The 16,352-nt window shown below is 46.2% G+C and overlaps 1 pseudogene; it reads left to right on the forward strand.

The window, feature by feature from the left end:
- LOC139377089 (signal peptide peptidase-like 2B) overlaps nucleotides 1-16,352 on the forward strand; it is a 52,606-nt pseudogene that overhangs the window by 5,571 nt on the left and 30,683 nt on the right.

Raw genomic sequence — 16,352 nt, forward strand, 5'->3', positions numbered from 1 at the left:
TCTTTTGAAGGGTGTAAGACACTTGCCTTTTCAAGAATGTTTAATGTTACGAAGTTGTATTTTTAGTTGTCACTCTGAAATTTCCCCTGATGTTGATCCCTGGACAGGGATCGTTAACTAGCTAGCAACTTACCTTGGCTTACTGCATTCGCGTAACAGGCTCCTTGTGGAGTGCAACGAGAGAGAGGCAGGTCGTTATTGCGTTGGACTAGTTAACTGTAAGGTTGCAATAATGGATCCCCAGAGCTGACAAGGTGAAAATCTGTCGTTCTGCCCCTGAACAAGGCAGTTAACCCACCGTTCTAGGCCGTCATTGAAAATAAGAATGTGTTCTTAACTGACTTGCCTAGTTAAATAAAGGACAAAAAAAAAAAAAAAAAGGCTAAATCGGTGTCCGAAAACACCGATTTCCGATTGTTATGAAAAGTTGAAATCGGCCCTAATTAATCAGCCATTCCGATTAAACGGCCGACCTCTAAAGGATACGGTCCTTATGCTTCCAAAACCGTACCGCAAATGATGCGTGTTAATGTTCAGACCAGTGGGGGCTACTGAAGGGATGATGGCTCATAGTAATGTCTTGAATAGAGTCAATGGAATGGTATCCTACACCTCAAAAACGTTGTTTCCATGTGGTTGATACCACTCCATTGACTCCATTCCAGCCGTAATTATGAGCTGTCCTCTCCTCAGCAGCCTCCACTGGTTCCGATTGAGTGTCGGGGCTCGGTCTGAACATTACACCTTCGTCCAATGACTCTTATGTGTAATGTAATGGAACTGAGAGTCATGATCAAGGTCTAGGCCAGTCTCTGAAACATCTTAAATTCTTCTGACCACTGTCTGTTAATAATTTTCATTCTCTTATGCAAGGTTGTCGGGGAATATGGCATGGCCCATTTCAGAAACAAAAGCCAGAGCAAAGGAAAAGATTACTGCATCTTTTTCAACTCCCAGTGGGCTCGTCTACCTCAGCACCTCAACAAAGCAGTAAGTGGTGGAGTAACCTAAATTCCTGAGAGATGTCGGACAAACAGTAGTGTGTGTTTGTGCTCTATGCTGGATACTCTCAAAATACAGCTGCCCTGACAAGTTGAAACATTGCGAGCACCCCCCATTGTTAACCTATCCTTTGTCTCCAGTCCCGTCTCCAGATCTATGACCTGACACCGTCAGTCCTGTGTTCCTCGTCGGACGTCCCGGAGGGGGGCTTCACCAATCGTATCCCCATGGTAATGAGGGGAAACTGCACTTTCTACGAGAAGGTCCGCCTGGCCCAGCTCAACGGAGCTAAAGGCCTGCTCATCATCAGCAAAGACAGACTGGTAAGAGGTGAATCTTTCTTCAAAGACAGGCTGGTAAGAGTCATATCCAATGGTGTATTGGAGGGTAAAACCACATTTGTGTTCACCCACCTTCGGCAGAAAAAAAGGCATTGAAAGTATAGGGAGCGCAACTTTACTTACCGCGAATGGCAATCAGCATTTACAACTACATTACTGGTCATATCATTCAGCAAAGACCGGCTGGTAAGAGTCAACTCATTTAGCAAAGACAAGCTGGTAAGAGACTACTCATATCATAGACAGGCTGGCATGAATCAACTCATATCATTCAGAAAAGACAGGCTAGTAAGAGTCAAACCATATCATTCAGCAAGTCCTATCATGTTAGCCTGTGGTTCCATACTTGTCTATGTTCTTTAGCTTTCTCTCCTGTTTCCTTTGATCTTCACTACTGCAGTTCTAATAGGCTTGGAAGCAGAATAAGAGCATTTGAACACACCTTAGTATTCAGGTTATACAGTCACCACAAATTATTGGCACCCTTGATAAAGATGAGCAAAAAAGACTGTATAAATAAATTATATAAATACTGAGCTATATTGTATGAAAAATTATACAATTGCTTAGAGAAATAGATTTAGTTTAAGAAGTAATATATGTTTTCTCAAAGATGTGTCAAAATTATTGGCACCCCTAAAGATTCTTAGAAATTAAATCAAACAAAATGAAATCTGCAATAACATTCTACTTTAAAAAAAAATGTAATCTCAGTTTGTACTGTATTGTGGCCTCCAGTATGTCTTCCAGTTTCACTGGGGGTATGAAAACTTGGTAACACACATGTACAACCTATGTCATCCATCACCATGAGAAAAGGCAAAGAAAAGACAAATGGTTGTTCGTCTTCATAAATCAGGCATTAGGTACAACAAGAATTGCTAGAGAAATGAACAAATATACCACTTACCACTTTTAGGGCAACAATTAAGAAGTTTAAAACCACTGGAACAGTGGTCAACTTGCCTGGTATTGGATGCAAGTGTCCCCATGCACAGTGAAGAAGATGGTTTGGGAGTCAAAGAAAAATCTAAGAGCCAAAGTTGAAAATTACAAAACTTGGTATCTTCGGGTCACTAATACTTTTGACACCTATTTTCTGGTTGTTTCTCTGAGCAATTGCATTAGTATAAAATAATATAATTTTAGCACACAATATAGCACAGTATTTGTATTATTTATTTTATACAGTCTTTTTTGCTTTGTCAAGGGTGCCAATTATTTTGGAGGTGACTGTAGGTCATCGTGTGTATCTGTCCTAGTAGCCTACTTGGTGTATGAATAATAGATTGAATATAGATTTTTCCAAAAGGCTTTTGCTTCTGTACAGTATTTGCTAATTTATTTTTCCTGATAAGACCCCACCAGTGTAAGGGCGTTCGTCTGTAGGAGGAAGAGAAGCGGACCAAAGCGCAGCGTGGTGGTTATTCATGTTTTAATAAATCACTACACATGAACAAACTAACAAAAACAAGAAATGTGAAAACGCAAAACAGTCCTATCCTGTGACAACAAACACAGTGACAGGAACAATCACCCACAAACACACAGTGAAACCCAGGCTACCTAAGTATGATTCTCAATCAGAGACAACTAATGACACCTGCCTCTGATTGAGAACCATACTAGGCCGAAAACATAGAAATGCCCCAAAACATAGAAAAACAAACATAGACTGCCCACCCAACTCACGCCCTGACCATACTAAATAAATACAAAACAACAGAAATAGAGGTCAGAACGTGACAGTACCCCCCCCCAAAGGTGCGGACTCCGGCCGCAAAACCTTGACCTATAGGGGAGGGTCTGGGTGGGCGTCTGTCCGCGGTGGCGGCTCTGGCGCGGGACGCGGACCCCACTTCACCATTGTCTTAGTCCGCCTTATTGTCCGCCTCCCTGGCTTACTCACCATGACCACCCCTCTCAATGACCCCACTGGACAGAGGGGCTGCTCGGGACAGAGGGGCAGCTCGGGACAGAGGTGAAGCAGCTGCTCGGGACAGAGGGGCGATAGCAGCTCGGGACAGAGGGGCGATAGCAGCTCGGGACAGAGGGGCGATAGCAGCTCGGGACAGAGGGGCGATGGCAGCAGCTCGGGACAGAGGGGCGATGGCAGCTGCTCGGGACAGAGGGGCGATGGCAGCTGCTCGGGACAGAGGGACAGCTGCTCGGGACAGAGGGACAGCTGCTCTGGACAGAGGGGCGACAGCTGCTCTGGACAGAGGGGCGACAGCTGCTCTGGACAGAGGGGCGACAGCTGCTCTGGCGGCCCCTGGCTTACTGGCGGCACTGGCGGCCCCTGGCTGACTGGCGGCACTGGCGGCCCCTGGCTGACTGGCGGCACTGGCGGCCCCTGGCTGACTGGCGGCCCCTGGCTGACTGGCGGCACTGGCGGCCCCTGGCTGACTGGCGGCCCCTGGCTGACTGGCGGCACTGGCGGCCCCTGGCTGACGGGCGGCACTGGCGGCCCCTGGCTGACGGGCGGCACTGGCGGCCCCTGGCAGACGGGCGGCACTGGCGGCTCCTGGCAGACGGGCGGCACTGGCGGCTCCTGGCAGACGGGCGGCACTGGCGGCGCTGGGCAGACGGGCGGCGTTGGCGGCGCTGGGCAGACGGGCGGCGTTGGCGGCGCCGGGCAGACGGGAGGCTCAGCTGGTGCTGGGCAGACGGGAAGCTCAGCTGGCGCTGGGCAGACGGGAAGCTCAGCTGGCGCTGGGCAGACGGGAAGCTCCGGCAACGCTGGAGAAGAGGAAGGCCCTGGTAGCGCCGGAGAGGCGGGAGACTCCGGCAGCGGCGCCGGACAGGCGGGAGGCTCCGGCAGCGGCGCCGGACAGGCGGGAGGCTCCGGCAGCGGCGCCGGACAGGCGGGAGGCTCCGGCAGCGGCGCCGGACAGGCGGGAGGCTCCGGCAGCGGCGCCGGACAGGCGGGAGGCTCCGGCAGCGGCGCCGGACAGGCGGGAGACTCCGGCAGCGGCGCCGGACAGGCGGGAGACTCCGGCAGCGCTGGAGAGGAGGAAGGCTCTGGTAGCGCCGGAGAGGCGGGAGACTCCGGCAGCGCTGGAGAGGAGAGAGCCCCTGCAAGGATGGGCCGGAGAGACAGCCTGGTACGGGGAGCTGCCACCGGAGGGCTGGTGCGTGGAGGTGGTGATGGATAGACCGGGCCGTGCAGGCGCACTGGAGCTCTTGAGCACCGAGCCTGCCCAACCTTACCCGGTTGAATGGTCCCGGTTGCCCTGCCAGTGCGGCGAGGTGGAATAGCCCGCACTGGGCTATGCAGGCGAACCGGGGACACCGTGCGCAAGGCTGGTGCCATGTAAGCCGGCCCAAGGAGACGCACTGGAGACCAGATGCGTAGAGCCGGCTTCATGGCACTTGGCTCGATGCCCACTCTAGCCCGGCCGATACGCGGAGCTGGAATGTACCGCACCGGGCTGTGCACCCGCACTGGGGACACCGTGCGCTCCACAGCATAACACGGTGCCTGCCCGGTCTCTCTAGCCCCCCGGTAACCACAGGAAGTTGGCTCAGGTCTCCTACCTGGCGTAGCCATACTCCCTGTTAGCCCCCCCCCAAGAAATTTTTGGGGCTGACTCCCGGGCTTCCTTGCCAACCGTGTTCCCTCATATCGCCGGCTCCTCTCTCCGGCTGCCTCTGCTCTCCTCGCTGCCTCCACCTGTTCCCATGGAAGGCGATCCTTTCCCGCCAGGATCTCCTCCCATGTGTAGCAACCCTTGCCGTCCAACACATCATCCCAAGTCCATTCCTCCTTGTGCCGCTGTTGCCCGTTACCACGCCGCTTGGTCCTGTTGCGGTGGGTGATTCTGTAAGGGCGTTCGTCTGTAGGAGGAAGAGAAGCGGACCAAAGCGCAGCGTGGTGGTTATTCATGTTTTAATAAATCACTACACATGAACAAACTAACAAAAACAAGAAATGTGAAAACGCAAAACAGTCCTATCCTGTGACAACAAACACAGTGACAGGAACAATCACCCACAAACACACAGTGAAACCCAGGCTACCTAAGTATGATTCTCAATCAGAGACAACTAATGACACCTGCCTCTGATTGAGAACCATACTAGGCCGAAAACATAGAAATGCCCCAAAACATAGAAAAACAAACATAGACTGCCCACCCAACTCACGCCCTGACCATACTAAATAAATACAAAACAACAGAAATAGAGGTCAGAACGTGACAACCAGCAGGAAACAAGACTCAGTATGAGAAGATTGACATCCCTGTGGCGCTGCTCAGCTACACTGACATGCTGGACATCAGTAAGGTGAGAGGGGAGACCAACCAATATGAGCCTAGGTGCCAGCCATCATGCTTGTTTGACATGACAAGGACCGTCAAGGAGTAGAATGATGGCACAAACAGATCTGGGACCAGGCTACATCAACACTGTTCAGCAAGGCACAATGTGGGATTGTGCAATGTTCAGTAAAGCATATATCTTATAGATCAGAGATGCCTCTAACATGTAGAGAAAGCATTAAGGTACCAGGTCAGTTCTATTTATGACATGTTTTATCTGCCGCGGTTGGCATGTTGCATCCTCCTGTATGTGACTCTGTTCAAACAAACTTAATGTTTGACAATTAACTTGACTAACAAATATCAATAAATTGACCCAAATGCCATGTTCCTGTCCCCTGCAGACGTTTGGACAGGGCCGAGAGGTGGCCATGTACGCCCCGAGGGAGCCTGTTCTGGACTACAACATGGTCATCATCTTCCTCATGGCTGTGGGGACGGTGGCCATCGGAGGATACTGGGCCGGCAGCAAGGACATCAAGAAGTAAGACTGGTAGTAGTAGTAGCAGTAAGGACAACAACAAGTGAGACTGGTGGTAGTAGGATCAGCAAGGCCATCAAGAAGTGTGGCAGATATGTACAGTATGGACACCTACTCATTCAAGGGTTTTTATTTTATTTTACTATTTTCACATTGTAGAATAATAGTGAAGACATCAACACTATGACATAACACATATGGAATCATATAGTACCCCAAAAAAGTGTTTTAAAAAATCTAAATATATTTTACATGTTAGATTCTTCAAAGTAGCCACCCTTTGCCTTGATGACAGCTTGGCATTCTCTCAACCAGCTTCATCTGGAATAATTTTCCAACAATCTTGAAGGAGTTCCTACATATGTTGAGCACATGTTGGCTGCTTTTCCTTCACTCTGCAATCCAACTCATCCAAAACCATCTCAATTGGGTTGAGGTCCGATGATTGTGGAGGCCAGGTCATCTGATTCAGCACTGATGCAGCACATCTGATGCAGCACTCTCCCTGTTGGGTCATTGTCCTGTTGAAAACAAATAATAGTCTAACTAAGCGCAAACCAGATAGATGGTGTATCACTGCGGAATGCTGTGGTAGCCATGGTAGTTAAGTGTGCCTTGAATTCAAAATAAATAGCGCTTGATGGTTTTTGCGACTGCACTTGAAGAAACGTTCAAAGTTATTGACATTTTCCAGATTGACGGACCTTTATGTCTTAAAGTAATGATGGACTGTCGTTTCTCTTTGCTTATTTGAGCTGTTCTTGCCATAATATGGACTTGGTATTTTACCAAATAGGGTTATCTTCTGTATACCACCTCTACCTTGTCACAACACAACTGATTGGCTCAAACGCAATAAGAAGGGAAGAAATTCCACAAATGAACTTTTAACAAGGCACACCTGTTAATAGAAATGCATTCCAGGTGACTACCTCATGACGCAGGTTGAGAGGAAGCCAAGAGTGTGCAATGCTGTCATCAAGGCAAAGTGTGACTACTTTGAAGAATCTAACACATATTTTATATTTTGATTTGTTTAACAATCTTTTTCGTTACTACATGATTGCATATGTATTATTTCAAAATGTTGATGTCTTCACTATTATTCTACAATGTAAACAGGAAGTAAAACCCTTGAATGAGTAGGTGTGTCCACATTTTTTTGACTAGTAGTGTGTGTGTGTGTGTGTGTGTGTGTGTACAGTTGAAGTCCAAAGTTTACATACACTTAGGTTGGAGTCATTAAAACTCGTTTTTTCAATCACTCCACAAATGTCTTGTTAACAAACTATAGTTTTGTGCATGATACAAGTCATTTTTCCAACAATTGTTTACAGACAGATCACTTATAATTCACTGTATCACAATTCCAGTGGGTCAGAAGTTTACATACACTATGTTGACTGTGCTTTTAAACAGCTTGGAAAATTCCAGAAAATTATGTAATTGCTTTAAAAGCTTCTGATAGGCTAATTGACATCATTTGAGTAAATTGGAGGTGTACCTGTGGATGTATTTCAAGGCCTACCTTTTAACTCAGTGCCTCTTTGCTTGACATCATGGGAAAATCAAAAGAAATCAGCTAAGACCTCTTGTAGACCTCCACAAGTCTGATTCATCCTTGGGAGCAATTTCCAAACGCCTGAAGGCACCACGTTCATCTGTACAAACAATAGTACGCAAGTATAAACACCATGGGACCACGCAGCCGCCATACCGCTCAGAAAGGAGACGCATTCTGTCTCCTAGAGATGAACATACTTCGGTGCAAAAAGTGCAAATCAATCCCAGAACAACAGCAGGACCTTGTGAAGATGCTGGAGGAAACAGGTACTAAAGTATCTATATCCACAGTAAAACAAGTCCTAGATCGACATAACTTGAAATTGAAATTCCTTGCTCAGCAAGGAAGAAGCCACTGCTCCAAAACCGCCATAAAAAAGCCAGACTACGGTTTACAACTGCACATGGGGACAAATATCTTACATTTTGGAGAAATGTCCTCTCATCTGATGAAACAAAAATAGAACTGTTTGGCCATAATGACCATCATTATGTTTGGAGGAAAAAGGGGGATGCTTGCAAGCGAAAAACAAAACAAAAAAGCATGGGGGTGTTAGCATCATGTTGTGGGTGTGCTTTGCTGCAGGAGGGACTGGTGCACTTCACAAAATAGATGGCATCTTGAAGAAGAAAATGATGTGGATATATTGAAGCAACATCTCAAGACATTATAGCTTTGTCGCAAATGCGTCTTCCAAATGGACAATGACCCCAAGCATACTTCCAAAGTTGTGGCAAAATGGCTTAAGGAAAACACAATCAAGGTATTGGACTGGCCATCACAAAGCCCTGACCTCAATCCCGTATAAAATTTGAGGGCAGAACTGAAAAAGCGTGTGCGAGCAAGGAGGCCTACAAACCTAACTCAGTTACACCAGCTCTGTCAGGAGGAATGGGCCCAAATTCACCCAAATTATCGTGGGAAGCTTGTGGAAGGCTACCCAAAATGTTTGACCCACGTTAAACTATTTAAAGGCAATGCTACCAAATACTAATTGAGTGCATGTAAACTTTTGACCCATTGGGAATGTGATGAAAGAAATAAAAGCTGAAATAAATCATTCTCTCTACTATTATTCTGACATTTCACATTCTTAAAATAAAGTGGTGATGCTATCTGACCTAAGACAGGGAATTTTTACTAGGATTAAATGTCAGGAATTGTGAAACTGAGTTTAAATCTATTTGGCTAAGGTGTATGTAAACTTCCGACTTCAACTGTATATAGTGATATATGATAGATAGATAAATAGTTACTAATTTTCAGAGTACAAACTCAACGGACACCATGAAAGCTTTAAACCATGTTTTTCTGCCCAGAGGTTCCATACAGCTGCATTAGACAAATACGTGGTTTCACCCGTGGTAGTATACATTCCCCACTTTTGGTAGAGTCCTCCTTATCACTACACATTGCATCATTATTGCCTGTCAGGGAGCTGAGTGAAATGGGCCTAAAACAGTTCCTCCCCTTATCAGTAGTGCCACATGTGACCATTTTCCCTGCACTCAGCCTCTCCCAAGCTTCATTATGGCACCCCTCATGTCTCTTTTATAACTAATGATGAATAATAGTTAAAGCTCAGATATATATATATATGTATGTATGTGTATGTGTGTGTGTGTGTGTGTGTGTGTGTATGAATGAATTATATTTATTTAAACAAATTAACAATAGGAAAGAGGTAGAGAGGAAAATAGAGGAGAGGGTGCGCTGACATTGCATTGGGCCAGATTTGAATCAATGCTGCAGCAGTATATGTGATCTGGAGGCAGCAGCGGAGACCGCTAGACCGCCCTACGCCACTCAAACAGACAGTTGTGGAAAGCAGCGTGCTCTGAGACAAGGGAAGTGTGGTGGGGGCTTCATTTAGACCAAGGTCTAATTATCAAGGGTTATCATTTGAGATGTAATGATTCACCGATACACCGAATCAGTCCCTGATTCAAATGTTTAAGTTACAAGTGCACCTGCACCACGCACCTGTCAGAAAATACATTAAAAGGCTACAAATTGCCGATTTGCTAAAATGTTTAGCAAATGTTTTTTTTTTGCCCCTTTTTCTCCCCAATTTCATGGTATCCAATTGGTAGTTAGTCTTGTCTCATCGCTGCAACTCCCGTATGGACTCGGGAGAGGCGAAAGTCGAGAGCCGTGTATCCTCAGAAACACAACACAACCAAGCCGCGCTGCTTCTTGACACTACCCACTTAACCCGGAAGGCTGTTGCATCAATGTGTCGCAGGAAACTGTACACCTGGCGACCTTGTCAGCGTGCACTGCGCCCGGTCCGCCGCAGGAGTCGCTAGTGCGCGATGGGTTAAGGACATCCATGCCGGCCAAACCCTCCCCTAACCCGGACGACGCTGGGCCAATTGTGCGCCGCCCCATGAGTCTATCGGTCGCGGCCGGCTGCGACAGAGCCTAGACTGGAACCCAGAATCTCTGGCCTTAGACCACTGCGCCACTCGGGAGGCCCCGCTCATCTTTTGGGACAACTGATGCGTCCTCTCTTTCAGTGTCGAACTGCATGTAACTGGGTTGACAGTCATTCATCTACAAGTCATGTTGCATGCCGGATAACCCCAGGCAATATCAGTAGCCTTGTCAAACTGCTTCGCTCGCAGACCGAGGTAGTCGGCCTGTTCCTGATCTTGCACATCTGTGCTGCACTTTCAGCATTCAAATGCTAAAATGGCTTGCGTGATATTAGGCTTTATTAGTTGAGTAACAACATATGTGATTTGCTAGGTTATTGTGATCTATGCATGGTGTAAAAGTTGTGTTTTACTGGTATAAAAGTAAGCTTCTGAAGACGACTCATCTGGCTATACCTGCTGAACAGGGTTTACAATATATTTTATTTTGATTGTTCAGGTTCACCATCAGCAATGGTTTTGGTAGTTATGCATTAAACAATCAGTGCATTTGGTCATTTGTAGATAAAAAGGGTTAAGTTAATAATTTCATAATGAGGACGGCAATCATGTTTGTGAGGCACACTTCATGGCCGAAGCGAAAAGTCAAAACCATTTGATTATTTTGAGATGGGATGGAATCCAAAGTTGTACTACATATTCATTGGATAATTTGTAAACGTTAAAAACTTGTTACATTACTAGCTCAAACACTTAATCTGAAAAAATGACAAGTGATGGTGATTTCAGAACCAAAGTGGGGGGACAAAAAACATACAGTCTGATAGTGGTAGTGGGTCGGTAGATGCCAAGTCTCTCTTTGGCTCAGCTCAGGTGCCTACATAGTACACACCATAGACATACATAATTTACACTCTCACACACACAAGTCAGCTAAGACGGCTCCAGCTCAGAGAGGCCCAGCTCATGAGCTACATCAGCAGCAGATTTGAATTTAAATCAAATCACATTTTATTTGTCACTTGTCGAATACAACAGGTGTACAGTGAATTGCTTACTTACGAACCCCTAACCGACAGTGCAGTTCCAAATAATACGGATAAGAATAAGAGATTAAAGAGGAGCAGTAAAAAATAACAATATATACAGGGGGGTGCCGGTACAGAGTCAATGTGGAGGCTATATACAGGGGGGTACCGGTACAGAGTCAATGTGGAGGCTATATACAGGGGGGTACCGGTACAGAGTCAATGTGGAGGCTATATACAGGGGGGTACCGGTACAGAGTCAATGTGGAGGCTATATACAGGGGGTATCGGTACAGACTCAATGTGGAGGCTATATACAGGGGGTATCGGTACAGAGTCAATGTGGAGGCTATATACAGGGGGTACCGGTACAGAGTCAATGTGGAGGCTATATACAGGGGGTGCCGGTACAGAGTCAATGTGGAGGCTATATACAGGGGTGCCGGTACAGAGTCAATGTGGAGGCTATATACAGGGGGTGCCGGTGCAGAGTCACTGTGGAGGCTATATACAGGGGGTGCCGATACAGAGTCAATGTGGAGGCTATATACAGGGGGTGCCGGTACAGAGTCAATGTGGAGGCTATATACAGGGGGTGCCGGTACAGAGTCAATGTGATGGCTATATACAGGGCGTGCCGGTACAGAGTCAATGTGGAGGCTATATACAGGGGGTGCCGGTACAGAGTCAATGTGGAGGCTATATACAGGGGGTGCCGGTACAGAGTCACTATGGAGGCTATATACAGGGGGTGCCGGTACAGAGTCACTGTGGAGGCTATATACAGGGGGTGCCGGTACAGAGTCAATGTGGAGGCTATATATGGGGGTGCTGGTACAAAGTCAATGTGCGGGATCACCGGTTAGTTGAGGTAGTATGTACATGTAGGTAGAGTTAATTAAAATGACTATGCATATATTACAACAGAGTGGCAGTGGTGTGGAGAGGGGGTCAATGTGAATAGTCTGGGTAGCCATTTGACTAGATGTTCAGGAGTCTTATTGCTCGGGGGTAGAAGCTGTTTAGAAGCCTCTTGGACCTAGACTTGGCGCTCCGGTACGGCCTTGTGGTAGCAGAGAGAACAATAGGGTGACTAGGGTTGCTGGAGTCTTTGACAATTTTCAGGGCCTTCCTCTGACACCGCCTGGTATAGAGGTCCTGGATGGCAGGAAGCTTTGCCCCAGTGATGTACTGGGCCGTTCACACTACCCTCTCTAGTACCTTGTGGTCGAAGGCCGAGCAGCTGCCATACCAGGCAGTGATGCAACCAGTCAGGATTCCCTCGATGGCGCAGCTGTAGAACCTTTTGAGGATCTGAGGAGCCATGCCAAATCTTTTCAGTCTCCCGAGGGGGAATAGGTTTTGTCGTGCCCGCTTCACGACTGTCTTGGTGTGCTTGGACCATGTTAATTTGTTGGTGATGTGGACGCCAAGGAACTTGAAGCTCTCAACCTGCTCCACTGCAGCCCCGTCAATGAGAATGGAGGCTTGCTCGGTCCTCTTTTCCCTGTAGTCCACAATCATCTCCTTTGTCTTGATCACGTTGAGGGAGAGGTTGTTGTCCTGGCACCACATGGCCAGGTCTCTGACCTCGTCCCTATAGGCTGTCTCGTTTGTCGGTGATCAGGCCTACCACAGTTGTGTCATCGGCAAATTGAATGATGGTGTTGGAGTCTTGCCTGGCCGTGCAGTCATGAGTGAACAGGGAGTACAGGAGGGGGCTGAGCACACACCCCTGAGGGGCCACTGTGTTGAGGATCAGCGTGGCGGATGTGTTGTTACCTACCCTTACCACCTGGGGGTGGCCCGTCAGGAAGTCCATGATCCAGTTGAAGAGGGAAGTGTTTAGTCCCAGGGTCCTTAGCTTATTGATGAGCTTTGAGGGCACTGGTGTTGAACGCTTATATGATTCTCACATAAGTGTTCCTTCTGTCCAGGTGGGAAAGGGCAGTGTGGAGTGCAATAGAGACTGCAGCATCTGTGGATTTGTTGGGGCGGTATGCAAATTGGAGTGGGTCTAGTGTTTCTGGGATGATGGTGTTGATGTGAGCTATGACCAGCCTTTCAAAGCACGTCATGGCTACAGACGTGAGTGCTACGGGTCAGTAGTCATTTTAGCAGGTTACCTTAGTGTTCTTGGGCACAGGCACTATAGTGGTCAGCTTAAAACATGTTGGTATTACAGACTCGGACAGGGAGAGGTTGAAAATGTCAGTGAAGACACTTTCTAGTTGGTCAGCGCATGCTCACAGTCCACGTCCTGGTAACCCATCTGGCCCTGTGGCCTTGTGATTGTTGACCTGTCTAAAGGTCTTACTCATATCGGCTGCGGAGAGCGTAATCATACAGTCTTCCGGTACAGCTGGTGCGCTCATGCATGTTTCAGTGATATTTTCCTCGACGTGAGTGTATAAGTAGTTTATCTCGTCCGGTAGGCTCATGTCACTGGGCAGCTCTTGGCTGTGCTTCCCTTTGTAGTCCGTAATGGTTTGCAGGCCCTGCCACATCCGACAAGCGTCGGAGCCGGTGTAGTACGACTCCATCTTAGTCCTGTATGGACGCTTTGTCTGTTTGATGGTTTGTAGGAGGGCATAGCGGGATTTCTTATAAGCTTCCGGGTTAGAGTCCCGCTCCTTGAAAAGCGGCAGCTCTAGACTCGGAAGCTGCCTGTAATGTATGGTTTCTGGTTGGGGTATGTACTAGAGGTCGACCGATTATGATTTTTCAACGCCGATACCGATTATTGGAGGACCAAAAAAATTAATCGGCCAAATTTTTAAAATATATTTTTTAAATTTGTAATAATGACAATTGCAACAATACTGAATTAACACCTATTTTAACTTATAAAACATCAATAAAATCAATTTAGCCTCAAATAAATAATGAAACATGGTTTAAATAATGCAAAAACAAAGTGTTGGAGAAGAAAGTAATGTGTGCCATGTAAAATATGTGCCATGTAAAAAAGCTAACATTTAAGTTCCTTGCTCAGAACATGAGAACATATGAAAGTTGGTGGTTCCTTTTAACATGAGACTTCAATATTCCAAGCTAAGAGGTTTTAGGTTGTAGTTAATATAGTATTTATAGGACTATTTCTCTCTATACCATTTGTTTTTCATATACCTTTGACTATTGGATGTTCTTATAGGCACTATAGTATTGCCAGTGTAACAGTATAGCTCCTGCCCCCCCCCCTCGCCCCTACCTGGGCTCGAACCAGGAACACATCGACAACAGCCACACTCGAAGCATCGTTACCCATCGCTCCACAAAAGCGCAAGGGGAATAACTACTCCAAATCTAAAAGCGAGTGACGTTTGAAACAGTATTAGCACACACCCAGCTAACTAGCTAGCCATTTCACATTGGTTACACCAGCCATTAGGCTGATAGGCTTGAAGTCATAAACAGCGCTGTGCTTGCGAAGAGCTGCTGGCAAAACGCACGAAAGTGCTGTTTGAATGAATGATTACGGGCCTGCTGCTCAGACTGCTTTACCAAATCAGACTTAATTATAACATAACACACAGAAATACGAGCCTTTGGTCATTAATATGATCAAATCCGGAAACTATCATTTCGAAAACAAAACATTTATTATTTCAGTGAAATACGGAACCGTTTGGTATTTTATCTAACGGGTGGCATCCCCAAGTCTAAATATTCTTGTTACATTGCACAACCTTCAATGTATGTCATAATTACGTAAAATCTGGCAAATTAGTTTGCAATGAGCCAGGCGGCCCAAACTGTTGCAAATACCCTGACTCTGCGTGCAATGAACGCAGGAGAAATGACACCATTTCATCTGGTTAATATTGCCTGCTAAACTGGATCAGTAGTTATAACTAGTGATTATGATTGCTTGTTTTTTATAAGATAAGTTTAATGCTAGCTAGCAATTTACCTTGGCTTCTACTGCATTCGCGTAACAGGCAGGCTACTCGTGGAGTGCAATGGTTAACTGTGCGGTTGCAAGATTGGATCCCCTGAACTGACAAGGTGAAAATCTGTCATGCTGCCCCTGAACAAGGCAGTTAACCCACAGTTCCTAGGCAGTCATTGAAAATAAGAATGTGTTCTACTGCATTCGCGTAACAGGCAGGCTACTCGTGGAGTGCAATGGTTAACTGACTTGCATAGTTAAATAAAAGGTATAAAAAATAAATAATCGGAAATTGGCACCCAAAAATACAGATTTCCGATTGTTATGAATACTTGAAATCGGCCCTAATTAATCGGCCATTCTGATTAATCGGTTGACCTCTAGTATGTACGTACGGTCACTGTGGGGACGACGTCAATTGTGTACTTATTGATGAAGCCAATGACTGATGTGGTGTACTCCCTGAACATATTCCAGTCTGTGCTAGCAAAACAGTCCTTTAGCTTACCATCTGCTTCATCTGACCATTTCTTTATTGATCTAGTCACTAGTGCTTCCTGCTTTCATTTTTGCTTGTAAGCAGAAATCAGGAGGATAGAATTATGGTCAGATTTGCCAAATGGAGGGTGAGGGGGAGCTTTGTATGAGTCTCTGTGTGTGGAGTAAAGGTGGTCTGGAGTTATTTTCCCTCTGGTTGCACATTTAACATGTTGATAGAAATGAGGTTAAACTGATTTCAGTTTGGTCCCCGAATACTAGGAGCGCCGCCTCTGGGTGAGTGTTTTCTTGTTTGCTTATGGCGGAATACAGCTCATTCAAAGCTATCTTGGTGCCAGCCTCTGACTGTGGTGGTATGTAAACAGCTTCAAAGAATATAGATTAGAACTCTCTCGGTAGGTAACTCTCGGTAGGTCATGAGAAACTCTACCTCAGGCGAGCAATGTCTCGAGACTTCCTTAGATATCGTGCACCAGCTGTTGTTTACAAAAATACATAGACCGCCGCCCTTGAACCTCTTACAGCTACCCCCTACTTTTTTCAATTTCCGCCTGAAGACATACCCAAACCTAACTGCCTGTAGCTCAGGCCCAGAACCAAGGATATGCATATTCTTGGTTTCATTTGAAAGAAAACACTCTGAAGTTTGTGTAAATGTGAATTGAATGTAGGAGATTATAACAAAATATATCTGGTTTAGATAATACAATGAAAAAAATCATACGTTTTTTATTTTTATTGTTGTATCATCTTTATAATGAACAAGATAAAACAAACATTCAGATAGGATGATGGGGACAATTTCCGTGAAAAACATAAGAGGGCAACAGTACTTGTGCAAAGTTT

This window comes from Oncorhynchus clarkii, chromosome 20 (assembly GCF_045791955.1).
Source record: "Oncorhynchus clarkii lewisi isolate Uvic-CL-2024 chromosome 20, UVic_Ocla_1.0, whole genome shotgun sequence".
NCBI classification, from domain to species: Eukaryota; Metazoa; Chordata; class Actinopteri; order Salmoniformes; family Salmonidae; genus Oncorhynchus; species Oncorhynchus clarkii.